Here is a 21,079-nt window from a genome sequence, read left to right as displayed (position 1 = left end):
TATTATTTCTAACGTATTCCTATTTTTTTCTCATCTTTGACTCAATAATTGTATGTCTGAATGATACTGAGATATTAATACTTTACTGTACACATGTGTCGTTAGCATAGTGGTCAGAGCGTTAGTCTGTTAGTCCGTAGGTCGTAGGTTCGATTCCCCTCGTCAGCAATTTTGTTTATTTTCATAGGTTTGCGATATTTCTAGATTCCAATCGTTAAAAAATGTTATTCAAAAAGATTGAGAAGAAGAGAAGATAGAAAGCGATAGTAGTAGGGGAGAGGGCCCCAAGGTGGTCAGGGCCCTAAGGTGGTCACCCTAAGAAAATTTTTGTATATTAGTTAGTATCTTCGAATGTTTTTTGTTATTGTTATTATTTGAAAAGACAAAGATTTTAGTGAAGTTTTGAGGTAAATAGTCGTATGAGTCTCGTTGTAACGTGAACGTCGTAAAATTTCTGTTTTTAAATGATCGAGAAATTTTTTTCTCAGGGTGTTAAAATCATCGAAATTAACCATTTTAAATTAGTAAAAATCGTTATAATTATCTTTATATATCGTACAATAATATTCCAAATGAATATAATTAATATTCTGCTTTAAAAAATTCTTTCATTAACGTTTAAAAAATTGTGTCTTGGCCCTAAAGTGGACACTTTTTTGGCCCCAAGGTGGTCGCTTTTGATTTTTTATGAAAATGTGTTTATACGCTATATTTATCAACATTTATCACTGTGAATGTGAATTTTATCAATTTTTAAGTTTATTATGATGAATAATAATGAAATAGAATTATTTTCAAAATTTTATCTGTCTAATACATACACAAAAAGTATCATTTTTGACGAAAGGACAAAGTGCAAAAAAAAATATGTAATATGTTTCTGTGATCCTAAAAAACAATTAATATTAAATAAACAACTTAATAATACGTTTTTTCATTTTTTTAAAACTTTTTTAGTGAATTTTTGTATGGTGACCACCTTGGGGCCACTTTTTTAAAAGTCGAATTTTCAACTTTTTTTAAAAATTGCCATAACTTTTTTTTTATTAATGAAATGAAAAAAACTTTATAATAGGAAGTTAGGTAATAAGATAAAGTTTCAAACGCCGTATTATTGACCTTTATATATAATTCCATTTGAAATCTACAGTCGTTCAAAAGGTGGGTGACCACCTTAGGGCCCTCTCCCCTAATAAAAATCGGGATAGATTAAGAGAGATAAACAAATATTCAAGTAGATAGGATTCCTATCCCTTGACCTCCAGCAGGGAGATAATATAAAACTGGATAAGTATGAAGTGACATTGAAAAGGGTAGAAAAAGTTATCTTTGGGGATTGAAAAAGGATTCAATGGGATATAATGAAGGTTATTGAAAAAGATTAAGAAAAAAGAAAAAATCGAATTTTTTTTAATTTAATAGAAAAGAGATAGACTCTGATAGAATCGAAGGAATAAAAGGGGACAAGTATGGACTGAGATTTAAATAGGGATAGAAAGGGAAAGAAGTGAATAGTAAGAGGATAAAAGGCGATAAAGTAAGGGTTATTAAAAGAGATTGAATAAAAAGGGAAGATAGAAAGAGATTGAGGGGAATAAAAAAGGGATATCCTAGGATAGAAACAAGATTGTTAAAATAGATAAGTATATTCTTAGATCAAATTAGAGATAGATACTGTGCCATTATTTGGCCGACCTACGTCCCGATATTGGCAATTATAATTTGCTATCACACATACAAAATTTTAGCCATTAATGTACCGTTATTGGACCGAGCTACGTCCCATTACTGGCAATTATAATTTGCCATGAAAGATACAAAATTTTTGCCATTAAAGTGACAATAACGTGCCATTATTGGGCCGAGAGTCAGCCCAGTCTCGGAAAATTAGAATATCTGACAATCGGCGCCATCATTGGCCCAGCAATGAGACGTTTTGAACACCAGAAATAGCCCAGTAACTATTGCCAATTCTCGGCAGACCTTACTGGACTAATGATGGGCCGTGTGTGCAGTTTTGGCATTTTGCACTTGGGTATATTCAATGCAAACATATTATGTAATACAATCAGAAAAGTCAATTTTAAAAAAACGAACTAAGTTTTTTTATCTATTTTTATTATAATTAAATAATTTACCCTTTATTATTTTACCTTAACTTTACACGAATAAAAATAATTTCCATATTATTAAACTCCTTCTAGAGTAATGAAGATGAAGAAGAATTTTGGAAAAATAATTTCAAACTCTATAGAAACAGTTTTCTTTAAAGTATCAAATTTTATACAAAAGTGTAGGATATTAATTTGATACAATAATTTAGATCAGTTTTTTATTTGATCCACATTTTGGCATCAAATTGATACACATCATTAGTATCAATTTCATACTTTCAACGACTTTCCAGAAAAGTGTGAATGCTAGAATTTAAGGTGATACTTTAAAAATTGATTGATGCAAAAGATTGATTTAGGGGTCATCCATAAACTACGTTACCAATTTAGGTGGGGGTGGGGTCCAAAAATTGACATTTTTACATGTAACGCAATGGTAACGAGGGGGTCTAAAAAGTCTAAAAAATTGGTAACGTAGTTTATGGACGGCTCCTTACGGCGATGATAAATTAAATTTTATACACATTTCGATCCTAATAGTTTTAAAATTTTTGAAAGAAAGGACAAAGTTGAAATTAACTTAATTTTCGAAATGCTTCTAGATGTTTTTCTTTACTCTTCTAAACATACACACAGAAACACACTCATACACACAATTATGGAAAAGAGAATTCTGAGAGAATTCAATCCCCGTTTAGAATCCAATATTCGTTTCTTAGGATTTTATTAGTTGCGGTGTTAAACATTTTACTAGATGATGCAACTATTTAAATAGATATTTCAACTGAAAAGTGTGGTTATCTTAACTCATAAAATTCAGGATACATGTATTAGAAATATATATAAGTAGTTAGGCAAACTACACGGAAGGAATAAAGATAACACTTTTAATTTTAGAAAATAATGTATGAAACTTGAATGGTATACAAAATGACGCAGTAAAATGTTAGAAAAGCATATCTCATAAAACAGTTTTAAAAAAACGGGGGAGGATTCTAAACTACCTGTACAAAAATTATCCCTAAATCGAAAAATTTGTCACTAAAAATAAGAAAAAAAGTAAAAATCAAATTAATATTCCATAATTATTTTAACAGTAGTAAAGAATTTTTAACTTAATTTTTGAAAACATTTTTTAACAGTCCTTATAAGTTTTAGAGAGTTTTTAAGTGTTTTTACGATTTTTTATGAGTTTTTAAGTACCTTCAAAGAGTATAGAGTTTAAATTTTGAAAAGTTTCTTTCCCAAAAGAAAAGACTAATATTTTTAATGCTAAAGTAATATTTTCTTTTGACTAACAAAATATATGGATACGTAATCAATGATTAATTATTTGTTTTCTGCGTTATAACAAAGGCAATTCTCTTTTGTCCGTATTAATGATTCTAGCATCAAAGAGCATCTATCGACATGCCGCATAAAAATAATAAATTAATAACTCCTGATACAAGTGAAGGTGAAGCAAAGAAAAATATCACCTCTCATTATTGTTGCTTTTTGCATAAAATTACAATGCATATATATGCGCGGATATTGATGTTAAAGAAAAAGAATTATTTTTAACCACTCTTGAAAGTAAATGAAAGTAATGAGAGACACCCACATATAATTTATGAAGAAATTACCGCAACATTAAAAAAATAATTGCTAATTCCACAAATTTATATTGAAAAAATATGATAATGTAAAAAGGATTTTCTTTCAATTATTAAAATGTGATCTAATTTTCTCCACTGCAAACAGGAAAACGACCGCGAATTCGAAAATGTGTGACATTTAAAAAATTACTAATTTAAAACCCCTTGGCTGTCACTGTCAACGAGATTTCCACTGTTTGGGCCAAAAGTGTGTTGAAAAAATTTTTAATGGATTTTTATGAAACTTGGTACCCTAAGGTTTCTGGGGTCGCTGAATACGAATCTAAGATCAGTTTTTCGAAATTCAAAATGTCGGATCCAATACGGCGGAAATTTTTTCAAAATTCATCAAATTTGCTTAAAACTGGTTACTCGGCGGGGTTTTAAGGGTCGCTGTTTACGAATCTAACATTAGTTTTTCAAAATTCAAAATGGCGGATCTAATATGGCGGACGACAAAATAAAAAATTAATTATAAAGGCTTGAAACTGAATACTCGGGGGTTTTTATGGTCGCTAATTATGAGTCTGACATTAGTTTTTCAAAATTCAAAATGGCGGATCCAATATGTCTAAAATTTTTTTTATTTAGTCAAATTCGCTTAAAAATGGTTACTTGGGGGTTTTCAGGATTGCTAATACCGAATCTGACATTAGTTTTCCAAAATTCAAAATGGCGGATCTAATATGGCGGACAACGAAATGAGAAATTGATTAGATTGACTTGAAACTGAATACTTGGGGATTTTCAGGGTCGCTCATTACGAATCTGAAATTATTTTTTTAAAATTCAAAATAGAAGATTCAATATGGCGGAAAATTTTTTTAAATTTATTGAATTTGTTTGAAACTTGTTAATCTGACATCAGTATGATAATTTTTGGAAAATTCAAATTTCGTTAAATACCCTGACATTAGCTGGTAAATTTAATTTTTATAGTTTATTAAATTTTTTAAATTCTCCACCCCAGAATGTACCACGAGGAAGCAGCCATAGGATTTTACATTTCATTTTTTTATTTTTAAAAAAATTTTTATTATTAGATTGGATCCGCCATTTTAAATTTTGAAAAACTAATGTCAGATTCGTAATCAGCGATCCCAAAAACTCCTGAGTATTACGTTTCAAGTCAATTCAATCAATTTTTTTATTTTGTCGTCCGCCATATTGGATCCGCCATTTTGAATTTTGGAAAACGAATCCGTGTATCTTACTAAAGTAAGATACACGGAGAAACTTTAGTTTGGAAAATTAAATATTATAATACTGAATTTTACAAAAATCGAATAGCAAACTAGGATATAACGGTATTTTTTTAAAGATTACTATTTAACCCCTTCGCAGTCAAGACTAAAATCGCATAAGTGGGCTCAAAATGTCGACAACTTTTTAGAAAACTAAAATTTGCGCAAACGAGCATACTATTGTTTTTGAAGTCGCTGATTATATACGAATCCGATATCAGATTTTGAAAATTCAAAATGGCGGATCCAATATGGCGGACATGAAAATGAAAAATCGACTGAATTCACTTGAAACTTGTTACTCAGGGGTTTTCGGGGTCGCTGATTACGAATCCAATATCAGATTTTGAAAATTCAAAATGGTGGATCCAATATGGCGGACACCATTTTTTAAAATTCATCAGATTCACTTGAAACGACCCCAGAGTTTACCATGTGGAGGTATGCGGTCGGATTTTACACTTTTTCATTTATTTTGTTTTTTTAAATATTTTTTTGTTTGTTCTTATATTGGATCCGCCATTTTCAAAACCGATATTACATTTTTAATCTACTACATCAATAAATCCCAAGTAACAACTTTTAAGTAAATCTGATAAATGTTTTAAAATGGCGCCAGCTATATTCGAACCGCCACATTGTATTTTAAAAATCTGATGCTAGATTCGTAATCAGCGACCCCGAAAACCGTCGAGTAACGACTTTAAATGAACCGGACAAGTTTTTAAAAATGTCGTCCGCTATCGGATTTATAATCAGTGACCCTGAAAACCCCCGAGTAACAAGTTTCAAGTGAATCCGATAAATTTTTTAAAATGTCCGCCATATTGGATCCGCCATTTTGAATTTTCAAAATCTGATATCATATTTGTAATCAGCGACCCCGAAAACTCCTGAGTAACAAGTTTCAAGTGAATCCGATGAATTTTTGAAAATGTCCGCCATATTGGATCCGTTATTTTTAATTTTTAAAATCTGAAAACGGATTCGTAATCAGCGACCTCGAAAACCCCCGAGTATCAATTTGTGGACAAATCTGTGTATTTTTGTAGCCAAAAATCTGCTTGCGTCTATACACGTCATCGACAGTTTGAGCCCACCTGCACCATGACGTGTATACACGTCATCGACTGCCAAGGGGTTAAATATTATACTGAGTGAGTTCCCTCAATATTGGAAAAAAATATAATATTAGATATACATTTATATTTCAAAACAGTAGCAAATTTGAATATAAAAATAGGAAACTGAAGTTGGTGAATCGTTGAAAGCGAGTTTTATAAATATATTAATAAGTAAAAAAGAATTATGAAACTTACAAAAACTATAGTAAAAATCCATTTCGTGAGAAAATAAAATTACTATAGTTTTTTGGGAATACTTATATACAGGTTGGAATGCCATGCGCAGCAATAGCGACAAAAAAGATGAAATCACACTTGACACTAGTAAACTGTGCCACAGTCAGTATTGGATGTTCCACTTGCACTTCTAAATATCATAGGAAAAATATTTTTTGTACACTCATCACATATTAGATACATTATATACATATTCTTGAGGAACACATCACGGAAAAAACTATAAATTATGTTCGTGGTATGCACCAATGTAGTTGCTGGAATCAAGTCGTGTTGTTGGGACAACCCCACAGTCTTGCTGTCAAAATCGTTTCGTGTGGTTGACCCAACCACAGAGTGTAGTTGTCAGTAGCGTTCTGAGTGGTTGAGGCAACTAAACAGTTTTGTTCTCAAAATCGCATTTTGTTGTTGTACAAACTGAATAGTGTTGTAGAATCATTTTATATGTTTGAGGCAACTCATAATGTTGTCAGAATCGGTCAACATTATGAGTTGCCTCAATATAATATAAAATGATTCTAACAACTACACTATTCAGTTTGTACAACAACAAAATGCGATTTTGAGAACAAAACTGTTTAGTTGCCTCAACCACTCAGAACGCTACTGACAACTACACTCTGTGGTTGGGTCAACCACACGAAACGATTTTGACAGCAAGAATCTTGCAACATTTGAATTTTAGTTACCACAACCATATATAGCAGTTTTTTCCGTGCACGCTTTTATAATACTAATATAACGAACTTATACTTTAATAATACACACATTCATATATTCGTCGCAATACATTCTCGAGAAGCAGAGAAATTTCTTTATATACTAAACGACACAAATTATTACCGCTTGCGAGAAAATTTCTATAAAATTTTGAAATAAAAGAGCCGCAACATTTGAATATTCAATACAGTTTAAATATACTATTTCAAATTTACAAATTATATGTAAAAATTTACATTCAAGTTAAAATTACATTAAAAACAGAAAATAAATATAAATGTATAATTTAAATAACAAATTACACTAAAAACTAAATATTTATTATCTAACATACACTACCGTCCACGAGTATCAGGACGATTACATTCGACTCTATGAAAAAACATGCCATCACTTTTTCAACCATATCTCGGAAATAAAAGGAGATACCAAAAAAACTTAAATACGGTTAGAAAGCTGATTAAATTTTGCGCCTTTGAAGTCATTTCGTTCACTATTTGTTGAGTTGTAGAGTGAGAAAGAAATAAAAAAATGATAAAATTTTCTCATTTTTGTCTCTTGACTTCAACTTTTTCAAAAATCAAGAAAAATTTAAATAAAATTTTTCTAAAAACACAGAAATCTTCGTTAGAATTTCAGCTTTAAAATATACCTTCGAAAATTAAAAAAGGTTAATCCGTCTTCGATATATCATTAAAAATGTGAAGCCGTATTTCGACCGATTGGTGCATTGAAATTCAACTGTGACGACTCGATTTTGGCTTCGCGCGACAGCGAATGAGAGAGAAAACAAGGACGAATTTTTGCTGGAGAATAATAAATAATGATGTGTCACGAGTAGTATAAAGAAACTCGAAAGTTCATCGTTCCCCCGCATGAATTCGTCTCTGTTTTCTCTCTCATTTGCTGCCGCGCGAAGCCAGAATCGAGTCGTCACAGTTGAATTTCAATGCACCAATCGGTCGAAACACGGCTTCACATTGTTAATGATATATCGAAGACGGATTAACCTTTTTTAATTTTCAAAGACATATTTTAAAGCTGAAATTCTAACGAAGATTTCTGTGTTTTTAGAAACATTTTATCTAAATTTTTCTAGATTTTTGAAAAAGTTGAAGTCAAGAGACAAAAATGAGAAAATTTCATCATTTTTTTATTTCTTTCTCACTCTACAACTCAACAAATAGTTAACGAAATGACTTCAAAGATAGCTTATTTTACGCAAAATTTAATCAGCTTTCTAACCGTATTAAAGTTTTTTTTGTATCTCCTTTTATTTCCGAGATATAATTGAAAAAGTGATGGCATGTTTTTTCATAGAGTCGAATGTAATCGTCCTGATACTCGTGGACGGTAGTGTATTTTTTGTAATTTGAGAATTAAATTTTTAAATTTTGAATTTTAAGTACAATTAAATTAACTTGGCCTGTTAAAACGTATTTAGTTTCCAAATCTTTTATATTGAAAATTGAAGAAGATTGGTTGAGAAGATTTCTTATTTACTTCCACGTGATAAAATGTAATCGATCATATCCGTCAACAATCGTGCACGATCGGTAAGGTTCGACCAATCGCGTATGCCCTTAAGAAATGAAATTCCTATTTTCAATGGGAATCTTCTCAACAGTCAATTTAAGATTATACAATAGTCAACTTCAAGATGAGCAATATTTTCAGCACTTCCCAGTGAGAAATTGCCAATAGACTTTAATCGGTCCAATATTGGTTGCCGTGCTGGGCGCCGATTGACTCCCAATATTGGACCAATATGGGCTGATGCTTGGGATGTAACGGGTTCGCCAAGCATCGGTTGTTAATATTGGTCCAATATTGGCCGAATATTGGCAACCAAGAGAAAAAATTTTTTTAAATAAATTTTTTTAATTAAATAATAATAATAAAAAATTAATGTTTATAATTTTTGTTTAATATATTTATTTGTTTAATTATTTATTTTTAATAATTCATGTAAATAATAAATAATTTATTATTTATAAATTATAATTATTTAAAAATGCAGCAGCTATTAGGAAATAGCATTCTGCAAAAAAATTCTATCATTGAAAAGTCAATGATAGGCGAGAGATATCCGCGTCATTAAACAGATTCGCAGATATACTCTGGTCTCGCGACGAATCTCTCGATACTTATATACACTGGAGTCGCCGTGTCAGTTGCGAGAACGGTTACAGCGTCCCTCTTGCGGCAGAGATAAGAATTGTCACGTAAACTGCTAAATCGCTTTACCGACGGCCTTATTATACCCGCAGTTTACGTGACAATTCTTATCTCTGCCGAAAGAGGGACGCTGTAACCGTTCTCGCAACTGACACGGCGACTCCAGTGTATATAAGTATCGAGAGATTCGTCGCGAGACCAGAGTATATCTGCGAATCTGTTTAATGACGCGGATATCTCTTGCCTATCATCTGCGAATCTATTTAATGACGCAGATATCTCTCGCCTATCATTGACTTTTCAATGATAGAATTTTTTTGCAGAATGCTATTTCCTAATAGCTGCTGCATTTTTAAATAATTATAATTTATAAATAATAAATTATTTATTATTTACATGAATTATTAAAAATAAATAATTAAGCAAATAAATATATTAAACAAAAATTATAAACATTAATTTTTTATTATTATTATTTATTTAAAAAAATTTTTTTCTCTTGGTTGCCAATATTCGGCCAATATTGGACCAATATTAACAACCGATGCTTGGCGAACCCGTTACATCCCAAGCATCAGCCCATATTGGTCCAATATTGGGAGCCTTTATTGGACCGATGATTGGTCTCTTGGCTCCCAATATTGGACCGATATTGGACCGGTAAGAAATTTCTCACTGGGTTCTTCTTTCCAAAAAAATAGTAATTTTTCTATAACAGAGTGTAAGATGTAAAATTCAAACTTTTACTTTTTATAATTATTATTGTCAAAGTTTTTTTTATGAATATCTCTTTTTCCTAATTTACAAATCATATAGATTTTAATAATCATTCCAACTCACTATTGTAATTCCTAATAGTATACTATAATTTTAAATGATATCGATAAATGTATTTTGCACTATAGAAGTAAAAAATAATGTCATTTTTATCTCCATATCTTCTCTTACTATTGGTTTTTGTAAAAATAATTATTATAATGGCAAATTTTCCAAACTAAAGTTTTTCTTTGTAGTAAGATACACTGAGCAAACAGTATATTCTATACTAAACAGAGAGGTATCGTAATGTATTATACTAATCATTCAGTTGGCGCTACTATTGGCGTAGTAAATGATTTACTAAACGCGTTCTATCAAATTTACTGCAACTCTTCTCTCCGTGCACTAATAATATCTGGATTGGTGATAAATAATCAGGCATTGACTGGAATGCCCTCTTCTTTTAAATAAGGAAATCTAGCTGGTTCTATTTAGGCCCCTATTAAATATTTGAATTAATTTTCAATTTCATTAACAAATTCCAATTTCTAAATATTAAACACTGGAACAAATCAGAAAATTGTTCTAAACGTATACTAAAATACTATTTAAAATATGAAAACTAATTGAGTAAAAATATTTGAGATTTTTAAATTTCAAAATATTGCACTATTTCTCAAGTGGTAAAGAAATGTTTTGTTTAGTATATAAGGACGATGAGAAAGTATATTCATAGCGTACGAGTTAGTGTTACATGGTAAAAATTTTCATGACGTGAACGTGCAATTTTGAGAATACAGTAAACCCTCGTTAACATGAACTTGAAAGGGACCGACAAATTAGCAGTTCGTGTTAAAATAATTCGTGTTATCGAGGCATTCATAATAAATAACATAAAGTACCATAATTAATAATTTTGCTTTTAGGTCGATATTCGATTGTTTTCTTTCACTCATAGCAATGTAAACACTATTTCTTGTATTATTTGACGGAAATACGTTTTCATACTAATTAATCAAACGATTAATAGAATTATTACATTATCAAAAATATTTTAAGGGGTGGAAAAATATTTGGAATAAAGAACTCTAAGTGTGATTGTACCGCAATTTGTATGCGTTAACCGAGCTAAGAACGAAATGAGGACCGCAAAAACTGTTCGCGCGGAAAAAACTCTATGTTTGTGGTATCGATAAATATGGTTGCCACAACCACAATAAATTGTAAAATACGGGACAACTACATTTGTGGTTGTCACAACAACATTGAACTTTATGCACCAATGTAGTTTTTGGAATCAAGTCGTGTTGTTGGGACAACCACACAGTCTTGGTGTCAAATTTGTTTCGTGTGGTTGACCCAACCACAGAGTGTAGTTGTCATTATCGTTCTGAGTGGTTGAGTCAACTAAAAAGTTTTGTTCTCAAAATCGCATTTTGTTGTAGCAACTAAATAGTGTTGTTGTCATAATCATTTTATATGGTTGAGGCAACTCATAATGTTGTTGTCAGAATCGTTCTATATTTTAAAGCTAACTATATAGCATTGCTACACTGAAAAAAAATCTTTAGAATTTTCGAGACAATCAGATAAAGCAGTTGTCGCTAATATTGCAATATAGTTGACAAAGCAATAATGATAGTGTTGTATATATACTTGGGGTTTAATAGTTAATGAACATTGATAAAACAATTAATTTTTAAAATAATCTATTAATTAATATTAAATAAAATGTTTCATAATAAAATATAATACAATTAATACTAAATCTAAATTATCAAATATTTTTTTACTTACTATTTATTGAGGAAGTCATCGTTCTTTATTTTTTAACTTTAACGGTTTAAAGACACTTTTAACTTAAACGGAAATAAAATAAATACATTCAACACTTAGCATTCAAACGATTTGACGTCTTCAACAGGACTAACTTGTCACTTTAGAGCTCAGTACATCCAAAGCGTCTGTTGCAGTTTTGGGGAAAACCCAATAGGGCTGTAAGAAATATTATTAGTCCCAGTGTTAAAATTAAATTTCATCTTTTCATTCTATGTTTCTAAATTTAAAGATAGAAAATATTAAATCTGAATTAGTTAAAGTTAATTTATTGTAATAAAAGAATATTTTCTAATGTTTGCTTCCGCAATTGGTTAAAAATATCTATAATTATTAACAAAAAATAACATAATTTTCATTAAAGAAAAGACTCAGTTTCAGTAAAAAATAACTAAAAAATTATTAAATTTGATTAACTGAATAATTTAAAATGCTAAATCTGGATTTTTAGTTAAAAATTAATTGATTTTTAGTAAAATAATGTACTTTTTGCATCAACACCTTATAAAAAAAATTTAAAATGCGCATTTATTTTACTTTTTACACAATTTTAATTGTATCTGTCATTTTAGGGTTAGGTTGTCTTTTAAGTAAAATTGAATATCGCGATTCTAGCGATAATGCCAATATTGCTGGCTCGTTTTTGACGAAATATTCCTGGTAAAAATTTCGGACTAATTCCGGATTAAATACGGACAGATTAGTACGGATTAGTCCGAAAATTGTACGAAAAAGTTCCGAAAATGATCCGCGCTAGTCTGATATCAATCCGAACAAAAACCTGAATCCGAAAACACTTCGAAGTAATCCTAAATGTCTACGAATTCAGTCCGTTATTAGTCCGCAACAATCCAAATTTATGACCGGTGAAGAATTCTTCTAAAATAAGTACGGAATCATCCGAAATCAATATGTAAAGAATACGGAATCAGTCTGCAACAATCCGAATTTAATCTAGTTAAAAAAACTTAATCCGAAAAATGTCCGGAGCAATCCGAACTCTGTAAGCTAGAGATCCGGTATTAGTCCGCAACAATTTGAAATTAAGTGTGGAAAATCCTATTCCGAAACAAGTACGAAACAATCCGAAAACTGTATGCAACAAATCCGAGAATTGTCTGCAACAATCCGGATTTAATCCAATTAAAAGGCATAATCCGAAACAAATACGAAATTAGTCCTTCAATTCGGAATTAGTGTGGTATATTGTTTATTTACTCTCCCTGCATATGCCGGGTTCGAGACTCCCAAGAACATACATAAATCAATTTATTCTATATTTACAAAAATTCTTACAACTAAAACACAACTCATAAAACTTAACCTATCCCAACTTAACATATCCTCAACTTAACCTACTCGCATCTCCCTCTCAACTCGCCAGTGCCGGGCTTCCGTTTCCAGTTCCTTTTTCTGCCCATGCTGGCCTCGTCTAATCTTTCCCACCCCGTTTTTTTACTTTTACCCTATTTCTACCTTTAACCAATCTATTTTATACCATACTCTCTCCATTTACTCTATCCTGCTCCTTATGCTTCAATCACTCCACCCGTATCCTCCCTCACACAATACTTTATACCATCCACCCAAATACAATATTTACCCATTTTTACCTGCTTCCCATTTACTCTCTCAATCCACGCTCTTTCTCTCAATAACCATATCATTCTTCTCTCTCTCCAGGTTCTATCCTCATCTATTTTTATCACACTTCCTTTCAGTCTTCCTTTAACCCTTATTGCATCCATTTTCTCTTCCTCACTACCCAACTCCACCAGCCATAACTTTGGTATACCATTCTCACCCATTTCTATCGCTTTCACCGTTTTAACACTTACACTGACCCTCACCCACGCCAACACTTTTTCCACCTCTCTCTTACCCTCCAACACCCCTACATTCATGCCTCTGATCACTACATTCTTTTTCCTTTTTTCCTGCTCCACTACATCCACTCGTCTTAATAAATCTCCCATTTTCCACTTCAACCTGTCATAATCACTTCCATCAACTTTCTCTATCCCTTCCCTTACAAATTTTTCTAATCCATTTATTCTTTTCCACATGCTGTCCTTTTCTTTTTTCCACTTACTTAGGATAGTAATCCTATTCATTCCACATTTCCTGCAATTTCTCCAACCTCTCTTCAATTTCCTCTATCTCTTTGTCCCTTGTTTCCCCATCCTCACATATATCCATCAAATTTCCTTTCACTCTCTTAGCTCCTTCATCCATCGCATCCTTCAACATCCATACTAATTCCAGAAACCTACTTTATCACTCAAAATTTTCTACTGTCTCTCTCTCTCTCCTTTCTCACTTCATACAACCTAACCTCACAATACACACTTCTCTTTTTTACCTTTTTTATCACTCACACAGTCACTGCTCTATACAAATACTTTTCCTTTACACTACCGTAAAATTCACTAAACACTCTACACTACCCACCCTTCTTTTAATCCCAAAATTTGTTTAAAAACTCTTAACTCTTTCCAAACGCGTGCCCGGTAAGAAGCGAGGAATTGAAAAGAATTCAGAAGTTCATTTCTTTTGAATGGGCGAATTTCCAAAATAATCCCATTCCTCGGTAGAGCAGGAAAAAGTAGCAAAATCTATTATTCTTAATTGACTTTACCAAAATATGAAACGCGCATTCGAAAGAGTGAGAGAGTACAACAAATCAGTAGAAATTTCTATTCCAGTGCATTGCTTTACTATCACTCAATATTTCACTTGAAAAAAAGGTTAGGTTTTGAAAACTTGACTTAAAAATTGAACACTTGAGAATTTCTTTCATTTATTTCAATAAGAGAATTTTTTATTTTATCGTAAGCACTGTGCATTTTTAACCATTTTTTAACTAGTTTTAATATTTCATTTTAATAATTTAGCACTGAAATCGCAATGAAATTCACACGACGCGAAAAATAGCTGTCACTGCGTTTTATTTTAAGACAATAACTAGAGGAGCTCCTACAAATAATTGGAAAGATTAGGCTTTTTCAAATTGTTTGTCAAAAGTTCTATTCCTTTTAATGCGTTTCTAAAATTCGAAGCAGTCATTTGAAAAGAATAAACAATTTCTATTCGTTTGAATTGACTACGTAGAATCGTTTAAAGTCGATTGAAAAGAATAGCTATTTCTTATTTTTTTCAGTTCGCTTTTACAAGATTTACTTTGTCGATTCAAAAGGATAGGATTCTGTATTTTTTTGGAACGTTGAGTTTTCTTGGAAATTCGCCTATTCAGAAAGATTAAAAAATCCTCGTTTAACAGAATATTTCTGAAAATGTAATCTTTTTCTATTCCTCGCTTCTTACCGGGTGTGTACCGAAACGTTACCTGGAATTAGTGTGGTAAAATCATATTCCGAAACAAATACGAAACAATCCGAAATATGTATGCTAAGAATCCGGTAATAATCGGCCACCCGAATCATAGTATATCCCTGCTAAAAATTTCGGACTAATCCGGATTAAATCCGGGTATATTAGTGTGGATAAGTCCGATAATTGTACGAAAATGATCCGCATTAATCTAACATCAATCTGAGTGAAATTGTGAATCCTAAATCAGTCTGGTGTAATCTTAAATGTCTCTGAATTAAGTCCGTAATTACCACGCAAAAATCCCAAATTATGTCCGTTAAATAACTCATCTAAAATAAATACGAAATAATCCGAAATCAATATGTAAAGAATACGAAATCAGTTCGCAATAATCCGAATTTAATCCAGTTAAAAGATTTAATACAAAACAAGTATGGAACAATCCAAAATCTGTATGCAAAGAATCCGGTAATAGTCAGCGGCAATCCGAATAATATCCGATCAAAACACCCCAGTCCGAAAATAAGTCTTATATATGAAATTTGTAAATATATACAATCTACAGACGGTCCAAAACAATCCATATTCAATTCAATTTAAAGACTTAATCCGGAATAATTTTGGTATAATATTGAATTTTTATATTAAAAACAATTTGTATTAAATGCAGATAAATTCAAACTATAATTATAATTTCGTATGACAAAAACCTGACCAAAACCAGATTAATTCCGGATTTAATAATTTCACATTTGCAAGTTGCGTATTATCTGACAAACTTCGGACTAGATCGGACTAATTCCGGATTCACTGGTTATACACAAACCGCATTGAGTTTGAATTTATCCGGACAAATTCTGAGCGACAAAAACCTGTCCATAAGCAGACTGTTTCGGATTAGCTGCGCATTCACTGGTTAAACCAACCGGATTACTTCTGCATTTACTAGTCGCATACGAGGGGCTGATCACTCAGAATCCAATTCAACAATAATTTGAAAATTTATTACTATTTGCATGGATTCACATGGAATCGACTGGAATCGTAGGTGACGAATTCTCTGAATCTTGGATTCACATGAAATCGCTTGGATTCGTAAAAGGCAAATCCTTATGATTTCTTAAAATTCGGGCGGATTCTCCACGGATTTCTTTGTATTCGTAAATAATCGTTCCCTTACGAATCTTGGATTCGAGAGTGAACAGCCCCTCGGTCGCATATGATCTGACTAACTGCAGACTAAAATGGACTAATTACAAATTCAATAGTTATAAAAAACGGTATTGATTTCAATCTTAATTCATGGTAAAAAAACTCTACAATAAACCGTACTGTTGCGGACAAATTCCGGATTAGTCCGAAATCGGTCCGACTTTTTATTCAGGGTATTTACTTATGGCAAATAAAATATTTACTTTTGTAGTCAATTTGATTTTAGACTAGTATTATTAGTTATCTTTTTTAATATTATAATTAACACTGATGCGTTAGTTTTTTGTCTTTTCTTTTCGTGGCACTTGATAAATTCTATTATGAATTTGAACTCCCATGCGAGCGTGGTATAGTGGTTAGTGTATTCGATTTCGGTGCGATATCATGTTAGATAGGTGTAAGTTCGAATCCCCAAGCGTTAGAAATTTTAAGTTAATGTAAATAAAATTGCGATAGGTAAATCGAAAAATATATGTTGAATGTACCATAAAGTAATAATAATTAATATGTGTAACTTGTATAATTATTTGTTTATTAACATTCACTAAATTGTCCGGACTAACTTTTGACTGTTTCGGACTAATTCCGGATTCACTAGTTGTATACAAACCGTATAACCTGACAATAAACCGCACTATTTAGGATAAATTCTGGGATTAATTTCGGACTTCATTGGACCAACTCCGGATTCACTAGTTGTTCACAAACCGTATAGAGTTCGGATTTTCCCGGATTAATTTCGGGTGAAAAATTTCTCAAATTCAGTTGTACTTTTTTTCCGTGTAGAGTTAAGATAGTGACAGGTTGATAGGTCAAAACAGTGTTGTTTACATGTGTGTTTGTTTAGTGACTTGTTCAGTGTTACGGGCGCAATATTGCGCCGGTTGAAATAATTTACTTGGGAATTTAGAAAAACTAATGAGGCGCTAAAGAGGCCCTCTACAGTTAAATCGTTCTGCTTTCCTATTCAGGCAATGACAGGGCGATCTAGTTAGAACCTCCCTAGTTTTCCACATGATCGCCTGATTTTTCAAGCGTGACGAAATAAGACGGATGTGGCGAATTTTCCTAGTTTGCGCATCACTAAACGATATGATAGGGCGTATATTCGGAGCCTTACTAAATCCAAATTTCAATTTCTACACGGGAGCGAGAGGAGAGTGTTAAGAATAGTATTTTTCAGATGACATTTCGCTGTAATCTACACGGAGAGAAAAAAAAGTTGTAACTGCTTTCTTTTGAGTCGTCATGCTAATTTTATTAAGTCAAGTAGTTATAACCGGAGAGCCAGGCCGTTTTGACTTGGCTCTCCAGTTGCGTCTATAATTTTTCTCAGTCAATTTACTACTAATATCGATCCACCCATTGACACTACTTGAGGCAGTCAAGCTAAAACTGCCTGGCGGTCAAATTGTGCTAACTTGGGTATCAAAGGTTATGTTAACGCCTGCGTCTGTCAAGTAGTTTTAACCGGGGTCTCCGGTTGGTATAACCTAAATTTTTTCTCCGTGTATTGTTGCAAAGTTTCTAAGTTTCGAGTGTGAGGGGGAGGTTTCCACACTTATAAGGCCAAGTTTTGACAGTTTCGAAATGTCACGTGCAATTATTTAAGGTCATGAAAAAACTAATAAATAACAAACACAACCCTTAAATGGAGTGAAAGGGGTTGTTTTGTGTACACAATCAATGACAACATAATTCAGCGGCAATGTAATTATATATACGTATACAGAAACTCTACAATATTTGAATCAATCATAAAAGTTTATTACAAACGCCCACTAATAATCCAAATTGCTTAATGGAATTTGAAACCGGTTGTGTGTATATATATGTATATATAATATCATTAAGAATATAAGCGCGTGTCTCCTCGCCCACGCTGCGCACGTTTCCTCGCTTAGTGCTATTTTGATGAGACTCTGGGCGAGTTGGTATTTTTCGCATATTAATAAGCGATACTATCCAACAAGACATTTTAATCGTATAAAACTGGGAACGTGTACCATCTTTTACTGTTTCATATATAGTACCTCATCCGGTCTTTTCAGGGGCGCATTCACATCTTTTCACGGCTGAGGAATCATTAGTTAAACCGGACTAAGTCATTTTTTCCCTCTCCCTCTCTCTCTCCTTTATATCGCTGCCAATTAAGCGATATTAATTAAAAACTATTTATTAGGCTCATTATGGAGTTTAATATTCTTTTAATCTAACCTTACGATTGTAACTACTGAAGCGCGAATTTCGAATAATAAGTTCGTTTAGATTCCCTTTCTTAAATTTCAAAACCTTGCAACAAAATTGCCTTAATCATTTTCTTATTATTCATTTTTCTATTTATAATCATTTTTGTTATCAAATTTCTCATTAACAATCATTTTTAATTTTTAAATTTGCATTAATATCATAGGTCGGATTTATAAAAATTTCTTGAATCTCCCAGTGGGAAATTTGCAACCGGCGCGGATCCTCGCCTGTACCGACGCCGGAGTAGTGGTACTGGCTGGGAACCGCCTGCCTACCGCCCGAGAACTGGTATTCTACCAAAAGATGACTTGGCCAGGAGCTGGCTGGCCGTCCGTCTCGGAACTGGCATTCTACCGCCCGGTAACCGGCCGCGAAGAGCCGTTCCGTGTATAATTCAACCGGCTGGGACCTGGCACTCTACCGACCGCGGATTTTTCATTTAATAGCCAGCTGAGCGCTGGCATTCTACCGACTGACAACCGGATCGGATCCAAATGATAATTTCAACAAATATCAATACAAAAAATAATAATTAATTGCAAAAGATAAATACGGATGACAATTCATTGACAGTTCACTTTACACATTTTTTTATTTCTTTATACACTTAAACGCAATTTTTTATTACATACACATTTGAAAAATCCTAACGCTTGGGGGTACGAACCTACGCCTAACCGAATATTTACGCACCGAAATCTCGCACGCTAACCACTATGCTACGCTCGCATGGAACTCTCAAACCTTAAATGCTTTCAAGTCTCACTAGCTGAAATAAAAATTGTAAAATTACTACGCGGCAATAGGCAATTTGGAAATACGAACTGATGTAATACCGGTATATTTTCAATACTTTACTGAATGTGTATTTATGAATATTTCAATATTTCGTTTAAAAAAAAATGTTATATTTTTATTATTATGTTTTTTAATATTTTATTACATAATATATCGAATAATATGAACATAACTTCACTACAAAACAATTTATAACATATAAGTAATAGTATTAAATTGAATAAAATTTTAATGCACAACACATTTTTTTAATTATTTAATTTGCAGAAAAGTGTCAATAAATAATTACTTAATATATTGTTTAAATTAAAAAGAGATTATTAATTAATTAATAATAATCTCTTTTTTATATATTGTATTTAATATGTTATTTATTGTAGGCATTATAATATATTGATCACATTTTCTTTCAAGTTAAATATATTTTAATTCTTTCAAATTAATATATTATTTATTAAAAATTATTTATTTAATTGCACATTAATAAAGTTGGATTTTTATATATATATATAATGAAAAAATTAAGTTTCTTATATTCTTCCTTGGCATGAATACTATTAATTTATTTATTGGTTAACTAATAATAATATTATATTAAATGCAATTAGTTATTGTAATAATTAATTATAATAATAAAATAAATTTATGATTATACTGATAATGTAAACTATAACAATAAATGACGAGATCCGCAGTCGGATCCGTCCCAGCACCGAGCCAGTACAGACCTACACGGAGAGAAATTTATAGTAGTGGGTAACATAATTGTGGTTAGGGTGACCATCTTTAATGCTACGTATACAGACAGCTATCTAGATAGTCACCGTTACCATCAATATCATCAGGAGTAACATCTTGGTAGTACGGGGTAGCATAACTATATTTTTTTTAGCATCTGTGATGGTTGGCAGTAACATAATGATAGTGTCGTGTAACATCATCTTTTTAACATCAAAATCTGACTATCCATTTCTCTCAGTGTAACATCCGTCATTCTTCCGACGCGCGTAGAAGAATGAAATCTGCAGGCGGAACAAATCCAGTACCGCGCCAGTACTGACGAAAGTAGAAAGGCGGATCCAAAAGTCGGAGCCTAATCTGTTCCGCGCCGGTTGCATTTTAGGATCCGAATCGGTACAGACCATCGGTGCTGGCGGTCCGTACGGGCGCGGATCCCAGGCGGTTGTATAATCCGACATTCGTCCGACTTTTCCTCCTGGGCTTTACAGAACTTGGTATCTAGGTGTTTTTAAGGTCACTAACCATGAATTCTTTTGTGGGCCTCCCGAGTCAAAATTTAGACCCTCTTTTAGTTCTCCAAAAACTTCTTTTTAACCTCTTTTAAGCCTCTTTAACACTTCTAAATCCTCTTTTGAACCTCAAAACTGCTGAAATGGATTTTTCCGCACTATTAGAAGTTCAAAAGAGGTTAAAAAGAGAAGTAAGGAGGCTTAAAAGAGGTCCGAAAAAAGATTTTTAAAAAAAAATCGAAAACTAAAATTGAAATTTTTTCCACAGATAGAAATTTAAAAAATTTTAATTTCACAAAAATTTGAAATTCTCTTTTCAACCTCTAAACATTGGAATGTGGGTTTTTCCGCATCGTTTTCAGGTTTAAAAGAGGTTTAAAAAGAGAG

This window comes from Leptopilina heterotoma, unplaced genomic scaffold (genome assembly GCF_015476425.1).
Source record: "Leptopilina heterotoma isolate Lh14 unplaced genomic scaffold, ASM1547642v1 Lhet_18, whole genome shotgun sequence".
NCBI lineage: Eukaryota > Metazoa > Arthropoda > Insecta > Hymenoptera > Figitidae > Leptopilina > Leptopilina heterotoma.
This window is presented reverse-complemented; position numbering follows the sequence as displayed.